This window comes from Jaculus jaculus, chromosome 8 (assembly GCF_020740685.1).
Source record: "Jaculus jaculus isolate mJacJac1 chromosome 8, mJacJac1.mat.Y.cur, whole genome shotgun sequence".
Taxonomy (NCBI): Eukaryota; Metazoa; Chordata; class Mammalia; order Rodentia; family Dipodidae; genus Jaculus; species Jaculus jaculus.
Genome location: NC_059109.1, coordinates 84075807 through 84094885, shown reverse-complemented (window position 1 = coordinate 84094885; position 19079 = coordinate 84075807). Strand labels below are relative to the sequence as shown.

Here is a 19079-nt window from a genome sequence, read left to right as displayed (position 1 = left end):
AAAGAACATTTATGGAAACATAAATAGTATGGACTGTATTGTCTGCAGGTCACATTAGCTCAGAGGATGGCCCTTGACATTATTCGTGAAATGCTCTTGGGTTGACAATGTTCTCTTCTTTAGGTTAGGGGACTGCTGGGTCTGTTCAAGCTGAAACTAGTTTCTGTGTTTGTAAGATTGCTTCCTGAGTGTTGGCTGTCAGCTAGGTAGTTCTCTGTTTCAAAAGACTACCTGCATTTAACATCCGATGATCTTTACTATCTTCCAATGAGCAAGGCCACACTGACTCTTAATGATTTGGTTTTTAAAATTTTATTTATTGTATGTATATATGTATGTTTGTATGTGAAAGAGAGAGAGAGAGACAGTGTGTGTGTGTGTGTGTGTGTGTGTGTGTGGTGTATGCGTGTGTGCGCCCACACTATGTCCCATGCACTCACCTGTAGCAAAATGTACTTACCTACAGAGGCCAGAGTGGAACGCAGGATGTCCCACTCCGCTGCTATTCTGCCTGTTCTTATGTGACCCAGAGTCTATTATGGATCCCAGAGCCTGCTTTCCTCTCCCTCTCTTCCTCCTCATCCACACCAGCTTCAGCAATTCTCAGGTCTCTGCTCCCCTAGAGGAATCAGATTACAGGCAAGTGTGGCCACGCCCAGCTGTTTATGTGGGTCCTGGAGATCAAACTCCAGTCATCTTTCAGGCCTCCTCAGGTCCTCATGCTTGTGCAGGAAGTGCTGCTAACTGAAGGACCAGTCGTCCATTTAACCCACACCAATCCTAATGGTTTGAATCATTTATTTTTCTAGTGGAGAACAACTCTCAGCATTTCTTTCTTTCCTTTCTCCCTTCTTTTCTCCTCCCTCCTTTCCCTTTCTTTCTCTCTCCTTCCTTATTTTCTCCTTCTTTCTTTTCCTTTCTCTCCCTCCCTCCCTTCTTCCCCTTCCCTCCCTCCTTCCTTCCTTCCTTCCTTCCTTCCTTCCTTCCTTCCTTCCTTCCTTCCTTCCTTTCTTCCTTCCTCCATCCTTTCCCTTTCTTTCTCTCCCCTTTTCTTTCTTTTTTCATTCTTACTGAAGCAGGGTCTTACTCTATCCCAGGCTGACCTGGAACTCACAGTGATCCTCCTACCTCAGCATCCTGAGCGCTGGGATTAAAGATGTGTGCAACCAGGCTTGGCAACTCTCAGCTTGTGACTGATGAGATAGCAGACACATCAATATGTGATAAAACATAGCAAAAGAGATTTTGCATATGGTTACATAGCTACAGGTGTGTTGTATCATGATAGTCACAATTCCACAGATAAAGAGATAAAAATAGAATATCTTAGTGGAATGTTTTATGATTATTTATTATTATTATTAGTTATTTATTTATTTGCAAGGAGAAAGACACACACACACACACACAGAGAGAGACTAAGCACACCAGGGCCTCTTAGTACTGCAAACAAACTCCAGATGCATGTGCCACTTTGTGCATCTAGCTTTACGTCAGTACTAGGGAAATGAAACTGGGTTGTGAAGTTTTGTTAGCAAGTGCCTTTAACTCCTGAGTCATCTCTCCAGAACACCTGACCACCTTTGCACCCTCCGAATTCTCATCCTCCATGGTAAATACACTTGCTCCTTCTTGAGTGTCTGTGTCACTTCAAATCCCAAATCTTATCTAAATCTTATCAGCCCAGAAACTCCCATTTCCTCCTCCCCCAGGTCCTTCAGGTACCACCCTCAATCCCTCCTGTGTGTGTGTGTGTGTGTGTGTGTGTGTGTGTGCGCGAGAGAGAACTTTTTACTCCATTAGATCATATAAAGGAAATTTCGTGTGTGTGTGTGAAGAGAGAGAGTGCTTTTTAGTCCATTAGATCCTTCATATAAATGAAATTGTGTGATATTTGTCTTTTTGACAATATTTGTCTTGTGACTCTCTTATTTTACTACGTAATGTCCTTCATGTTCACCCAAGTTATGATAGAATTTCCTTTTTTTTTTTTTGTTTTGTTTTTTCAAGGTAGGGTCGCTCTGGTCCAGGCTGACCTGGAATTAACTATGTAGTTTCAGGGTGACCTTGAACTCATGGAGATCTACCTACCTCTGCCTCCCGAGTGCTTGGATTAAAGGCATGCACCACCATGCCCAACTTAGAATTTCCTTCTTTTTAAAGGCTAAATGATATATATGTAGATATAGTATCACTTACATATACATATATACAAACATTATTTATTTGTCTATGATATGGATAGATATGTAGATTGTTTCACTGTCTTGACTATTATGAATAATGCATGGGAATGAAGATATTTCTTCAAAGCATTTATTTTAACTTTTGTAATCTCTGCTTCTGGTGATATTTTTGCATACTATGATAGCTCTTTTTACTTTTTATTGTTTTAAGGAACTATTATATTCATTTATTTATTTATTTATTTTTTATTATTTTTTTAAAATATTTTTTGTTCATTTTTTATTTATTTATTTGAGAGTGACAGACACAGAGAGAAAGACAGATAGAGGGAGAGAGAGAGAGAATGGGCGCTCCAGGGCTTCCAGCCTCTGCAAACGAACTCCAGACGCGTGCGCCCCCTTGTGCATCTGGCTAACGTGGGACCTGGGGAACCAAGCCTCGAACCGGCGTCCTTAGGCTTCACAGGCAAGCGCTTAACCGCTAAGCCATCTCTCCAGCCCATATTCATTTATTTTTATTTATTTGACTCTCTTCTAGATTCCAGCCAGGTTTCTGGATGTTTTGTACCAATAGCATATGGTGTCTTCTTGCCAACACTTTTTCTCTTTTCATTTTTTTCATCCATCAATTCAACAAGGTGTAAATTGTATCTTGTTTTGATTTGTATATTTCTTTGTTAGTAATGCTGGGCATATTTTTATATATGCATTTGTCCATTCATCATTGACATATCTTTTTCAGATGACTAAATCTAGAAATCTGCTTTGGCACATTATTCCACAGTTACCAATATTGAGTAGTGCATGTAACATTTGTTAAACAAATCAATATCATGTTAAGTGGTTACTGATGTTACCCTCATTGGTGGGACAAAACACCTGACCAGAAGATGTTTATTTCAGGCTTACAATCTCAAAGGGAAGCTTCATCTTGGTGGGGAAAGCAAGGGAGGGATCAACAAGAGAGTGAGTTGGTTAGCTCTGACAAGCTTGACAAAACCATCTCAAAGCACACCCCTCGTGACGCACCCCCCCTAGCAGGGCTCTAACTCCTAAAGGCTCTATCAGCTAGGGGTTAAGTATGAGGCTAAATCACAAACATATGGTGCTATGGAGGTACATTCAAACCATTACATCATTCTTAGCACAGTAAAAACAATTTTTATTTATTTGCAAGAGAGAAAGAGGCATACACACAGAGAGAATTGGGCACCATTCTCTAGCCACTGCAAACAAATTTCAGGTGCATGTGCCACCTTGTGCATCTGACTTATGCAGGTACTGGGGAATTAAACCTGGGTCCTCAGGCTTCTCAGGCAAGTGCCTTATCCACTAAGCCATCTCTCTATCCCAGATTTTATTATTTCAAATTCCCGATGATGGTGAGGTTCTGGAATATTAAAATACATCTCTCATCAGTTCTCTCCATCATGAAACTAAAGATTCAAGTTGTCTGCTGGATAACAGTTATGAAATTCTTGTCCAAAGGGGCTGATATATGGGGGAAATGGAAATAAAAAAATAAAATAATTAGTGCAAAACAGCATTAAGATTGCAGTAGGAGAATGTTGCCCAGTCTCAGAGTTGGTTCTGTTCTCTAGACTCTTGGTTCTGCCCTGAGTTACCTTTCTTTCCTTCTTTCTTTCTTTTTTTACTGAAATATAACATGTGTTTTATAAAGTTATTAAATTACCACATTTATTCATGGAAGTATGAAACCAAGAGAAGGGAAATGTATATACTGTTGTGGTCTGAGAGCCCATGTTGGAACTGAGCATGGGCCTGGAAGAAACATGAAAAGGGATTTAGAGAGGGAAGAGAAGAAAGTGAAAACTCCTGCCACATGGGTGGTAGGAGGGGGTAGAGAACCCCTGTGGGAGTAGGGGTCAAGGTCTCCCCTCTCAGCAATGAGCAGCCTGCTTCCTCTGTGTAGAATTTGGGGGATTTGGAAGTCTTTCATTTCAATCCAAAATGATCTAATTTTATCAGGTGCTTTGTGTGTGTACTGTGAATGTCATAAGTTTGTATGATTGAGCCAAACACATAGATATTTTCAAGATAGTATCTTCCTATTTTGGCTTTTACTGAGGTGGTTGAAAGATAATGCTTTTAACTCTCCTAGAGCACTTCTTGTATGAAAAGATCAGTAAAGATACCCTTAATCTCTTGGATGGACTCTGTTGTGTGGCTGAGCACAGTGATCTTTTGATCTCATTCTTTTTAACTAATGAGGTGTGGCTCTGAGGCATTAGTAGAGGGCTACACATACACACTCAGGCTTCCCACTTTCCACTGCATTTTGGACTATTAGCATGTTTTAACATTGTGAAGGCATATGAGATACCCAAATCGTCCTGGTTCATTTTGTTTAATAGGTCTTTCCTATCTTATTTCTCTTTTGCAGTTTACTATAAAGTAGCATGAAGAAATCAGGCAGCAGCCTCAAACTGCTTAAGAATCTCCTTAGCTAAACATCAGCTTGACCACCTACAAGTGATGCTTTCCATGTGACTACAGGATACAATTTTAGAATTTTGCCACTACATAACAAGCATCTCCATTATCTCTACTTCAAATAATATATTCCTCAATTCTTTCTCAGCTGTCATCATCAGAACTTTGATTAGTTTCAAAAATTAGTATACAAACTTCATTATAGTGTTTCCATAAATTTTTTCTTTAAAGATTTTTTTATTTTTATTTATTTATTTGAGAGCGACAGACAGAGAAAGAGATAGATAGAAAGAGAATGGGTGCTCCAGGGTCCCCAGCCACTGCAAATGAACTCCAGATGCATGTGCCCCCTTGTGCATCTGGCTTACATGGTCCCTGGGGAATCGAGTCTCAGACTAGAGTCCATAGGCTTCACAGGCAAGCACTTAATTGCTAAGCCATTTCTCCTGCCCAAAGGCTTTTATTTTGTTGTTTTCATAAAATTTTTTTCTTGTTGATCCTCTTCCCTAAGACCCTTGTGCACTCCTGATTCCCTTCCTCCCTCCAGTAACTCCCAATATGAACCAAAGATTAGCAGCTGTTTAGGAATCTTCCTAGCCATCAATGCCAGATTGAGACTGCTGATGGATCCAGCCACAGGGACTGAGTAGTTACTGGGTTCTTTCATGCTCAAGCCTGTAGAAAGCTATTGTTGGACTGCCCAGCTCATTTTCTTGCTGAACTTTCTACCTGCTGTGTCAGGAGGTAATGTCTAGCCTCTGCTCTACCATCCTTTTCTGCTATCCTAAAGTTTTCCCTGAAGAGTGTAAAGCAAAATAAAACCTCTCTGTCCATCAGCTGCCTTTAATCAGGTGGGTTTTTTTCCCCAGCAATGTGTAAGTAACTACAAGAGAGAGACCCCATTTGGAAGGAAATACATGGATGAGCAAAAAAGAAGACACCTGGCATTTCCCTCTGGCTTCTGCACACATGTGCCTGGGGCTCACCCATCTGTTCACACGTATGCATACACCACACATAGCATACCACACACATCCTCTACCCACAGCCACACATGCAAAAAATTTTAAAAGACAGTGTCAGACATGCTTACAAAGATGGAATCCCAGTTGACTTTCATACTCACATCCTGTTGCCTGGGAGAGAACACAGTAAATTTCATGTAAGAGCAAAGATTTACATGATATAGTTCTGAAAATTATTCAACGACCTCAAAAATCAAAGAGCAAAACAAAATGCCACCAATATCTGTGCTTGATTCTACCCACTATGCATATAAAACCTCAACTCTAGCTCCTCTTTGACCAGAACATTCTTTATGAAACTGTACAGAGGAGCAGCAGTGAAGCTCTTCTTGTTCTCATTTTTAAGGAAGTGCAATTAAGACGTCTGACTCATCCAAGCTGTTCATGGGGAGTGCTCACGAGCTCATAAATAATGGAATGAGCAGGCAGGTTCTGATCATGCCCTGGCAGCTGGTTTAGTGTCTTTCTAGATAAGAAATGAACTCAGATTCTCTAGGTTTTCAATTATTACCATTACTCATTATTGTCCAAATTACATAATATGATTCATGTCTAGAGATCAAGAGAAAAGAAGAATTTTAAGGGCAAACTATGAAAATGAGCCAAAAGGGGAAAACTTTATGGAATACGTAAGATATGAGAAACCATGGTATGGGGCAAAATGTCTTTGGAACACAGGAATTATCTTCAGTAGGCAAAAATCTACCACAAAGAGTTGAAAGTTTATGAAAGACTATTTCTCATATATGATAGTTCAGATAAGCATTCAAGAAGTATTTACTTTCCTTTAACCCCTAAGGTGGAATCTACCTCCCTACCCCCATTCACAACAAGTTTGGCTAAATGACTGGCTCAGGCTCACAGGATGTTCCTGAATATGATGTAAGTAGAAGCTTGAATTTGGCCTTGTCTTCTTGTACTTTTGCTATAGCCATGTGTTGGACATATCCTGACTCATCTGCTGTTCCAAGGAAGATGAGAAACACTTAGAACTGACATAGACCCTGACACAGCTTGAAGCTGGTCTCTGTTAAAGTCATGGTTAATCAGTTGAAATGCAGGTGTGCAGTAATAAATAATTACTGTTTTAAGCTACTGAGTTTGGGAGTGGTATTGTACAATAGACAATTTAGCTGGTCTTGGACCCTCATTTCTGGAAAGGGGCTTATAAATTTTTGTAGTTTCCATGACAAGAGTTTCTGTTATTCATGGTGGTCCACTTATGTCAAACATAAATTTATACAACTGCAACAACTCCATACAGGGATTGGCCATGCCAGAAACAACAACCTTGGGATTCACAAAGAAATTCCAATAAAACTTTAGATAACAAAGCTTCGCTGGCTGGTAGCACATATGATCATGCTGGAAGACATATATCCTGAGAACGTGGAAGCTTCATGGTTGGGATTCTGTCAGGCTTTTACCTATGGGCCTGGTGGCAATGTACATCATTTATAATAAAATGATAATCATAATCACAGTGTTTTCTGAATTCTATGAGTCAGTATTTCATTTTTTATTTGAAATAGAGAGAGAATGAACATACCATGACCTTTAGCCACTACAAATGAACTCCATATGCATGCATCATCTTGTGCATCTGGCTTATATGGGTCCTGGGAGAACTGAACCTGGGTATTTGGCTTCACATGCAAGCACCCTAACTGCTAAGTCATCTCCCCAGCCCTCAGGTCTATTTTTGAACCTAGGAGAGAGGAAACTGGTCAGAACTATAATGACCTGGCATCTCTGGTGTTTGTGGTTATTGTGTGAGATTTTTAGAAGATGGTTCCTTTAACCTTGAAAATTCAACCTAACTCTGGAGAGTTAGCATAAGAGTTATATTATATGTGATATCAACAGCTGAATGATTCACCCTGTCTACATGAAATGATGGTCAAATAAAATATGTATATTAAATTTCATTCCTTTTTATTTTTCTTTTCTTTCCAAAAAGTCCTGGGGTCTCAAGTATGCTTGGAAAGCATGCTACCACTTAGCCACATGCCCAGCCCTTGCATGTGGAAACACTTACAAACTGTCAATGTAATGGAAACTTTAGAAATTATTAGAGATTAACCATAGGTAAATGTGTCCACTTCCCCATAAGCAAGACAGGGTCTGGTGATTCCTTAATGTTTAGTTCATCTAAATCTTTGTAGTTTCATCTTTAACCCCTGACTTTTGAATTTATGGGGCTCTCTTATGGCCCTGATTAATTCTTGGTGATGGTTATATTCATACATGTATGTCATTTTCTACTGTGAAGCTGTGGTCTTCTTGAACTCAAAATCTATGTCTGACATCCTTGGGTATTCTGTGGTATGCCTAGAACAGCTCCTAATGGTTTCCTGGCATCTGATTGCACAAATTTGAGCCTAAGTCTGTTTCTCTTTTCAATTGGCTAGAAGCCATACATCAATTCATTTGTAATCCATTCATCAAATAGTTGATAGTGCCCAGAAATAGTTAATATGCCAGAAATTACAAAGTATCTGATCTAAGGAGCCTTGTGTTCTTGCCAGAAAGAAGGCATCTTGAAAATTTACAATAAATGTTTTAGCATAGCAGATTGTGTCAAGAGCTTTATGGAGTGGTTATTTTTCTTCTACAAAATTGTACAAAAAAAGCTTGATGTATCTATGGAATTTGAATGAAGACCTGAAGAAAGCAAGGGAATAAGGCATGTGGCTATTCAGAGGTAGAGAGAGCCGGGCATGGTGATAGATAGCACACTCATGTGGGATAAATGATAAAAGTTAGGCTCATTTATAAAGCAGTGGTCTTAGTTCTGGGAAGCTAAAAAGCATAACTTATTCAGTAATTAGGTCTACGAAGTGTATTCCTCAACATGAAATGCCAGGTCAAAAGTGCGCCCATTTGTAATTGTGACAGATTCAGCCTAGCTGCTCTCACCAATGTGCTTTCACACGACAGTGCATGAAAGTACTTATCCCTTAGCCCCTTGCCACAGGATGTGGAGCCACAGGCAAACCACTAAGTTCACAGTGCCTCTTTACTGACTAGGTTACGGTCAGTGTACAAGATATTCACTGTGACATTGTTTTTACAGAAAGGCCCTCAAGTAGCTCAGGGAGGTTGAGAAGCATTGTGATGGCTGCTAGCCTGCATCAGACTTCAGACCAAAGCCAGTAGAAAGAGACAGAGGGACGTGACATGTCAAGTGGAGATATGAGAAGTTCTGGTTTCTATGAGGACTAATAAACTAATACATGTAAGTTTCTGTGTCAGTGTCAGATACATAGCCTGTGCTTTGTAAATATTAGTAATTATTATTATCATATTTTAGATAGATTGTTGCTATGTAGCCCAGGCTGGTCTTAAACTCATGATTCTCCCGATACAGCTTTCGTGGTGCTGGGATTACAGGTGTATCCCACCACATCTGGCCTAAAACGTCTATGATATCTGTCAGTTGGTGAAATGGGTATTTTATTTTAGAGTTTTTTTCAGGAGCAAATATTCTTATTGTAAGTGTGGCTAAGGATTGTTTGAATTGAAAGCTTTTCCTTTGTTGTGAATAGTTGTGTAAATTCTCATACATCTTTTACTTATGTCCCACTGGCTAGGATTAGTCATGTGGCCCCATCTAGATACAAAGAGGATAAAGAGTCCAGTGGAAAGCATCTTTCGAGTGGCAGTCCACACTGTGTGTTTTTAATATATTTTTTTTTTTGTTTCCACTGGTACTTACTTACATACTCACAGCATGGCGCATTGAAGCTCCAGCTTCTGTGTGCTGGATCTTCCGTAACTGAGATAGATCCCAAAACTCTTCTACCTTTTTCAACTAACATAATTGTTTCTTTTCTCTCTTTTGTTTTGTCTTGGGGGAGGGCTCAGGTGTAGTTGTATTTTGAGACAGTCTCCTGTAACCTCAGCTGGCCTTAAACTCATTATGAAGTCATGTTAGCTGAAGCTGTCCTTAAACTCTTCATCCTCCTGCCTCTACCTCCCAAATGCTAGAATTATAGGCATGTACTGCAAACCCAGACCATATCAGTAATTTTTCTCAACAGTTATCTAATGGGATTATTATTGGTTTTATGAAGTAGGGTCTCACTTTAGTCTGGGCTGACCTGGAATTCATCCTCTTGCCTCTGCCTCCCAAATTCTGAGATTAAAGTATGGGCGACTACACCTGGCCTGATTTATAATTTTTAATTTTTGATTTATTTACTTGATACAGGAAGACAGAGAGAGAAAGAGGCAGATAGAAAGAGAGAGAGAATGGGTATACTGGGGCCTCCAGCCATTACAAACTCTAGATGCATGCACTACCTTGTGCATATGGCCTATGTGTGTACTGGGGAATCAAACCTCGAACTGGAGTCCTTAGACTTTGCAGGTAAATGCTTAACTACTAGGCAATCTTTCTAGCCCTGATTTATTGTTTTAAAATTTCAATCCAGGCGCGGCCGGCGGCGGGGTAGTTGGCGGGTGGCGGAGTCCGTGCCCGTCGCCTTGTCCACGGGGAGCGCGACTCATCCTGCAGCCGGCGGGCACCGCAGCAAATGGCACCAGCCGGCGCCCGCGCCCGCCGCCGTGGCCGCCAAGATCAGTGCTCATGGCCGGGGGCAAGCTGACACCCTCGCAGAACGCGGCCCAGAAGCTCAGGCTCCTGGTAAAGGCCTGACTAGCAACAAAAGCAAGGACGACCTGGTGGTGGCCGAAGTAGAAATCAATGATGTGGCTCTCAGTGTAGGAACTTGCTGAGCGAGGACAGACTCAAGATGAGATCAGTGGACTTAGTGGGGCTGCTGTGTCTGCTCGAGGGAGGTTCATGACAACCCAGGAGAAGGCTAAAGCGGGGCCAGGGGATCGTCCATTGTATCTTCACGTTCAGGGCCAGACACGGGAATTGGTGGACAGAGCTGTAAACCGAATCAAAGAAATCATCACCAATGGGGTTGTGAAGGCCGCCACAGGGACAAGCCCGACTTTTCATGGGGCGACAGTCACTGTCTACCACCAGCCAGCACCGATCACCGATCACCCAGCTATCTCCTGCTGTTAGCCAGAAACCTCCATTCCAGTCAGAGATGCATTATGTTCAAGATAAATTATTTGTGGGTCTAGAACATGCTGTGCCCACTTTCAATGTTAAGGGGAAGGTGGAAAGTCCTGGCTGCTCCTATTTGCAACACATTCAAATGGAAACAGGTGCCAAAGTTTTCCTGCGGGGCAAAGGTTCCAGCTGCATGGAGCCAGCCTCAGGCCCAGAAGCTGTTGAGCCCATGTGTACCAGAGCAGTCATCCCAAACCGGAAGGCCTAGCAGCTGCCAAGAAACTCTGTGAGCATCTCTTGCAAACAGTTCATGCCGAGTACGCCCGGTTTGTGAATCAGATCAGTACCGCAGTGCCTTTGCCAGGCTGCACGCAACCCTCTGCTCTAAGTAGTATCCCTCAGCCACCGTATTATCCAGCCAGTGGCTATCAGTCTGGTTACACTCTTGTTCCCCCTCCTCAGCAGCCAGTTCAACCTCCCTGTGGACTACCACGCATAGTGCCACCAGCTGTTTCACTGGCACCTGGAGTCTTGCCAGCATTACCTACTGGAGTGCCACCTGTGCCAACACAATACCCAATAACACAAGTGCAGCCTCCGGCTAGCACTGGACAGAGTCCGGTGAGTCCCTCCATGCCTGCTGCTCCCGTCAGGACCGCCTTGCCGGCGGCCCCCAGCCCCAGCCCCAAGCACAGAAGAGGCGATTCACAGAGGAGCTGCCGGTTGAACGGGAATCTGGACTTCTTGGATACCAGCATGGACCCGTTCATATGATTAATTTAGGTACAGGCTTCTCCAGTCAGAATGAGATAGAAGGCGCGGGATCGAAGCCGGCAAGTTCCTCAGGCAAAGAGCGAGAGAGGGACAGGCAGTTGATGCCTCCACCAGCCTTTCCAGTGACTGGATTAAAAACAGTCTGATGAAAGGATTGGGTCTGGGGCCTTAACAGGAAGCCATGATTATCCAGCCAAGAAGATGAAAATACAGAGAAGGGATTTGGCTTAGTGGCTTATGCTGCAGACTGGTCTGATGAAGAGGAGGAGCATGGCGGTCATAAAAATGCAAGTAGCTTCCCGCAGGGCTGGAGTCTGCGTTATCAGTACCCGTCCTCCCAGCCGCGAGCCAAACAGCAGGTGCCTTTCTGGACCCCGTAGAAAACAGTGGAACACAGCTCTGACTCTTAGCAATAATGCATGCATTTGATGTAACAAGATTCTGGGGCTTGTTCGGAGAGCCATCTTGGACCTTTGCAAAAAGTTAGAGATGCAGTGTCTCGTCTTAAAGAGATTTTAGTCTTTTAAAAACATTCTTATGAATAGAGACACCAGGCCTCTTTTTTTTTTTTTTTAATTTATTTGAGATCGACAGACATAGAGAGAAAGACAGATAGAGGGAGAGAGAGAGGATGGGCGTGCCAGGGATTCCAGCCACTGCAAACGAACTCCAGACGCGTGCGCCCCCTTGTGCATCTGGCTAACGTGGGACCTGGGGAACTGAGCCTCGAACCGGGGTCCTTAGGCTTCACAGGCAAGCGCTTAACCGCTAAGCCATCTCTCCAGCCCTTAAAAACATTCTTATTTCTGCAGTGGCATTATATCTGTTCGAATTTACTTAGAATCACAGATTTGTCTCAAGCTTTTAATGGTGAAATGTGTTTGTCCAGAGACGTGTCGGGGACAAGGTTATTCTCCTGTTTGCCTGGTCTAGCCTTTTCCCAACAAATAGCCTCAACTTTGACATAGAGAACGTTTTGTTTGCATTTTAATACTGTTGGGTCAATTTTTTTTTTTTTTTTTTTTTTTTTTTGGTTTTCCGAGGTAGGGTCTCACTGTATGTAGCCCAGGCTGACCTGGAATTCACTATGGAGTCTCAGGGTGGCCTCGATCTCACGGTGATCCTCCTACCTCTGCCTCCCGAGGGCTGGGATTAAAGGCGTGCGCCACCACGCCCTTGGGTCAATTTTGATAATAACTTGTTATATACAAAGCCTTACTGTTTATTAGTAGGGAAATGATTTCAAGGTCATCTTTTCCTTTCAGTACTTACAGTTCTAAGAACTCATCCCTGTTTCATTTTGGATTCTTTCTGCCTTGGAAAATGTTGTTTTACTAATTTAAAATTGTATACAACTGGAACATGAAGGGGAAAATGAAGTAATTTTTCTATTATGTCTTTTTATTGGAGTGATTGAACGTTGACACCTTAGGCATATTTGTCTCAGCTGTTATCACTGACCTCCTATGCTCCTGGCTTCAGCCACATCAAAGGAAACTGACTGAAAGGTGGTCAGAACTCCTCACAGAAGTGAAGCACAGTGACTTGTCAGAACTTTTCACAGAAATGAAATGTGGTGACCTGTTTCTCAGAGCAGGTTGTAGCTATATAGATGCCATGACACATTAGGATGGTGGATTTAATGACCGTGAAGCAACCTGCCCTTTTTGGCATATAGATTTGCCAAAAGAACTTTTTTTGTATCAGATACGCATGTGTGAAAGTGAAGGAGCTAGGCTGCGGCCAGGAGTGGTTTGAGAAACTGAACTGTCGTTTTTGCACATTTGAATACTTTGCAGGCTGGCTTTGTACAAACTTACTCCCTGCTTTCCTATATATTGTAAATAATTAGACAATAATTTCATTATAAATAAATGTATAAATATTCAAAAAATTTCAATCCATAGGTTTGTTTTATACTAACCTTTTCTTTTAACATGCAATCTTTAGTTTTATTTTGTTATCTTAAAAATACTCACCCCCTCCCCGAAAAAAAAAAGGAAAAGCCAGCTGTGTTGGTGCACACCTTTAATCCTAGCACTCAATAGTATGATGTAGGAGGATATTTGTGAATCTAAGGCCAGCCTGAGACTACACAGTGAATTCCAAGTCAGCCTAGGCTAGAGTGAGACCCTTCCTCAAAAAAAAAAAACAAAACAAAAGTTGATCTCAGTTGTTAAAATACTGATGGCTAGGTGCCAGGGAGATAGACAGCTTACTGCTTAGGTTTACAAAGAGACTTGCTACACCAGCATGAGGGCTTGAGAGACTGAGACTTTCTGAGTTTGATTCCACAGCACTCATGTAAACAGCTGGGTGTGGCCCCCCATGCCTGCAGCCCCAGTTCTATGGAAAGCAGAAACTGGAGAACCACTAGGGCCTGAAAACACTACAGCTCCAGGTTCAGAGAGAGTCTCTTTCAAGGAAATACATGGATGAGTGATGGAGGAGGACAATATAGATGCTCTCCTCTGACCTCCACACATGTGCACATGGCCCACGAATATCTGCACGCACATGAGCGCGCACACACACACACACACACACACACACACACACACACACACAATATTGAAACCTAATTTTTTTCTTTGGATTCTAAGTTAGCTGTGTCCCAATTATTATCATATGATCATCATTTTCTACATGTCAGCTATGAATTTGATTTTAAAAATACTTTTATTTGGCCATTCATGGTGGCACATGCCTTTAATTCTAGCACTTGGGAGGCTGACATAGGAGGATTGCTGTGAATTTTAGGTTAGCTTGAGACTACATAGTGAATTACAGGTCAGCCTGGGCTAGAGTGAAACCCTACCTAGTAAAATCCCTCTCTCTCTCTCTCTCTCTCCATATATATATATATATGCATACATATATATATAGATATATATATATATTATTTTGTGTGTGTGTGTGTGTGTGTGAGAGAGAGAGAGAGAGAGAGAGAGAGAGAGAGAGAGAGAGAGAGAGATGGTTATATGAGGGCCTCCTGTTTTGCAAGAAAACTCTAGATAAATGTGACACTTTGTGAAACTGGCTTTACATGGGTACCAGAGAATGGAATCTGGGTACTTTTAACCACTGTGCTATCTCTTTGTCCTGAATTTGATTTTTAAAATATTTATTTTTGTTTATTTTTATTTATTTATTTATTTGAGAGCAACAGACAGAGAGACAAAGAGGCAAATAGAGAGAGAATGGGCATGCCAGGGCCTCCAGCCACTGCAAACAAACTCCAGGTGCATGCACCCCTTGTACATCTGGCTTATGTGGGTCCTTGGGGATTCAAGCCTTGAACTGGGGTCCTTAGACTTCACAGACAAGTGCTTAACTGCTATGCCATCTCTCCAGCCCCCCTGAATTTGAGTTTTATCAAGCTAATAATTGTTCATTTTTTTGAGGCAGGATCTATAGCCCAGGCTGACCTAGAACTCACTCTGTAGCTCCAGCTGACCTTGAAACCTGGTGATCCTCCTACCTCACTTCAGTGCTGAGATTAAAGGCATTCCGAGTTTGAATTGTTCAGTTTTACAATCAAACTATTTCTTGATGTATTACATTGATATCACAGAATAGTGCTGTCTTGTAGTCTAACAGAGCTGTTATCATGGCTCATAGTTTACTGTAGTGTCATCATATGTGTATGGGTACCTAGAAAGAAAAGCTTATTATTTATTATTATGTGCACACATAAAATCTGTATGTATTTATATATCATCATTTTATGTACAATTAATAAGAGAGATGATGTGATGTTATCTTAAAATCTTTAAGGAGTCCCTAAGGCAAAATGGTAGGCACCAAGCAGGTCATCCTAGAAAGAACATTTACATGAGTTCTAAACTTCTTGGAGCCTGACATATACTTATTTTCCCTCATGTTAAGAGTAGATCGTATTGGTTAGATGTGGCTTTGGATCTTTCAAAGCCAAAAAAGCTTATTCACATCTCAAAGTTGAAGTATTATATAAATTCCAATAGGTTTAAGATTATATATAAGAACTATTTGTGGATGGGAAAGGGAACCAACAGTTGGGAGGAGAGAGACAACAGAGGTTAATGATGGCACAGTGAACACAAACAAATTACAATAATATACATGAATGAAAGTGACATAATAGTGCTGGGGAGTTGGTTTAGCCACTAAGGTACTTGCCTACAAAGCCTAAGGACCCAGGTTCAATTCCCAAGAACCCACATAAGCCAGATGCACATGGTGGTACATGCATCTGGAATTCATTTGTATTGGCTAGAGGCCCTTGTGTGCCCATTCTTTCTCTCTCTCACTCTCTCTTTGTGTCTCTAATAAATAAATAAAATATTAAAAAAGAAAATGCCATAATAAAACTCATTATTTTGTATGCTAATTAAACTTAAAAAATAGAAGAGTATGTCCTTGCTTAAGAGCCCTAACAAGTCTTTTGTTGAGAGGTATTTATTTAATAGATAGAAAACTGTCTCTGTGTCCCAAATAAATCAAATAACTTTTGGTAAAATTTATTCTGGACAAGGACACATTTGTACTTTCTCAAGAAGCAAGTATTGAGTAAATTTTGCACTGGGCCTGAAAGTCCTATCCTAGAAGTAGGTATATGAAATAGTCAAAACACATCTTGCATTTGCCAAATTATGTTATAAGCCCAACAGAACTTTGGCTAAAGATTCTGGATATTCTGCTGCCACTATTTTTAATCCCCAGGAGGGATATGCTAACTTGTGACTAAAAGAAACTATCCATGCATTGGCAGAACTGAAAGAATCATCTGTGAACATTGTATTGAACAGAGAGGATAAAGATTTTTCTTGATGTCCTCCATTCCAATCTTATCATAGACCAGAAGGAAGAGACATCGTCAATTATGTTAAATGTAACAGCAAAGAGCAGTCATCACTGGGCCATCAGGAGTAACCTGCCTTCAAAGACTGGCTTATAACTCATCCTCTAGGGGAAATGGTAACCTCCTTAGAGGGTTGGATGATTAGTAGCAAAGGCTAAACAAATGAGGTAGAATAGACTTAAGGTACCAAACCAGGGAATAGAACTAATGAGGTTACAATAATTTCCCCATGCTATAGTATTTTAAGGTATCTCAAATGAAGCTACCTGTTTCCAATACCAAAGTCATTCCTTAATAGATATAGATCCAAGGTAGGAAACATTGGTCGTGATATGCTTTGGATTAAGGAGGATTCTTTTCTTCTTATTTATTTATTTATTTATTTATTTATTTATTTATTTTTTGCTTGAGGTAGGGTCTCAAACTAGCCATGGCTAACTTAAAGACTCAGCCTTAGACTGACAATTCTCCTACTTCAGCCTTCTGAGTACTGAGATTATAGGCATTTACCACCACACCTCACAAAGGAGGCTTCTTGACACAAATATTTGGAATTTTGTTTGATACCTTGGGAATTTCTATATTCTAGGCCAGTGCTCCATGTCTGGATTAAATGTTATATTTCCTTTTGAATAATAATTGACAGTTCTAAATAAGAGACTAGAAATGAAAAATTAGCTTGACACTCTAGCTCCAGGCAGATCAATTTTGTGAAAATAGAAAAGGAAAAGGAGAATCTAGAAAACTGTATTATCCATATCTTGAAAGCAGTGCTAGATATACCTTATTTTTTAAAAATGCTATGGCATGGGGATTCCTGCTATCTGCAGCTGGAATCTCTAATCAGTGGGAAGTATTCAGAAACCCTATGTGTCTTCCTGGGGATGCTGGGAGATTATCAGAGGACACAGGCTGAATCAGGATATGAATGAGAAGAGGGGAATATCCTATATCTTTCTTGGAACTTCACATCCGAACATTTTGCATTTAGACGGTTCCTTCATAGTCCCACTATTTCTTTCTTAGAATGCTATCATTTACAGATTTATGAACATCATACTGATTCTTTGGGGTTACTTAATATTCTGTTCTATTGCCAAGTAATTCCTCTGCCACTAGCTCTGAACCTTTCATGAACTCACAAGGTGCTAAACAAATATGTAGAATCAGACAGTGTCAAAAGTATCTGATACTTGAGCCAACATTTCCTCTAATAATCTTTGTGTGCAGATGAGGAACTGAGCTGCTAAACAGAGAAGTAATTTTTCAGGCATAATAATACTCACAGAAGTGTGTTGACCTATATGACTCTTGGTATTTTTCTTCATACCTGTAACATTTTGGTGATGAATGGTTCTGAAACTAAAATTCAAATATGCCAAACACAGATATATATATATATATATGTTTTGGTATACTATCTTAGAGTAGTGAAGCCCATTATCTAGTAGTTATAGCCTCATAGGCTTCTGGGCAACATATAGAAGCAGTATTGGTGTAGTGTAAAAAGGAAGGAATTAATGACTACTAATGGGGTCAGGTACTGGCCAGATATGATCAACTCCAAGTAGCAGAGACAATATTAAATTGAATCAATTTGGAAAAATGTTGCATTTGATCATTTTCAAGGTAAAAAGCTATGGAGGCTATGAAGTGGTGGATAAGCCTGGGTCCATGTACTTGGGACAAATAAGGGAAGTGCTGGAAGATGATGGAGTAGTGCATGCAAAGAAACTCATCATATGTAAGGATAAGAAACCTGAGCATAGTCAGAAGTCTGGGCCCTTCAGGATGTAGCCCTTGTCAAGGAAGCAAACATCTTTGGGTGAGTCATAAGCAAAGCCCAGCAGAGTTCAAATTTAGAATGGCATTAGAGTGAAGGGTAGGACTGGAAAGATCTCAAAACCTGCAGGGTACCTAAGATTGAGACTCTGTTCAAATGAAGTTAATATCCAGTTACAGAAATATTTCATTATTATGAAATCTTTGGTGATAGAGGGTGGAGCTATGAAAATTGGCAGTACAATTGGCCAGGTATAGGGTAGATTGATGGACAAAAAAGAATGATCTCAGAGCCGGGCGTGGTGGCGCACGCCTTTAATCCCAGCACTCGGGAGGCAGAGGTAGGAGGATCTCCGAGAGTTCGAGGCCACCCTGAGACTACATAGTGAATTCCAGGTCAGCCTGAGCCAGAGTGAGACCCTACCTCGAAAAACAAAACAAAACAAAACAAACAAACAAAAAGAATGATCTCAGTCCTCCATTTCCCTACATTTTCACCTCTCACAGTGTCACTTTGCATATCCTTCCATCAAGAAGAGACATCAGTTTTTCTACCCGTTGAATCTAGGCTAGCCTGTGGGCATAAGAATGGGACAGATGGGCTGGAGAGATGGCTCAGTTTGTAAAATGCTTGCCATGGAAGCATAAGGACCTGAGTTTGGGTTCCTAGCACCCAAGCTGTAAACTGTAAAAGCTGTGAACTGTCAGGTAAACCTTTAACCCCATTGCTAGGGAAGTGGAGACAGGAGGATCCTTGAGGCTTACTGGCTAGCTAGTTAGCTGAATCAGTGAGCTCTGGGTTCCGTATGAGACTGTCAAGAAAATAAAATGGACAACTGAGGAAGATACTTGACATTGATCTCTGGCCTCTACATACATGGGCCTATACCCATATACATACATAAAAAGAAAGGAACAGAATTGTGGCACTGTGACAGTTCTTACTTATGGCTCAAAAGGACCTACAGATTTCAGTTTCCTCTCCT

The 19079-nt window shown here is 41.0% G+C and overlaps 1 pseudogene; it reads left to right on the top strand.

The window, feature by feature from the left end:
* The first annotated feature begins 6530 nt into the window (after positions 1-6530).
* LOC101615846 lies at positions 6531-11926 on the top strand (annotated as a pseudogene).
* The last annotated feature ends 7153 nt before the right edge of the window (positions 11927-19079 follow it).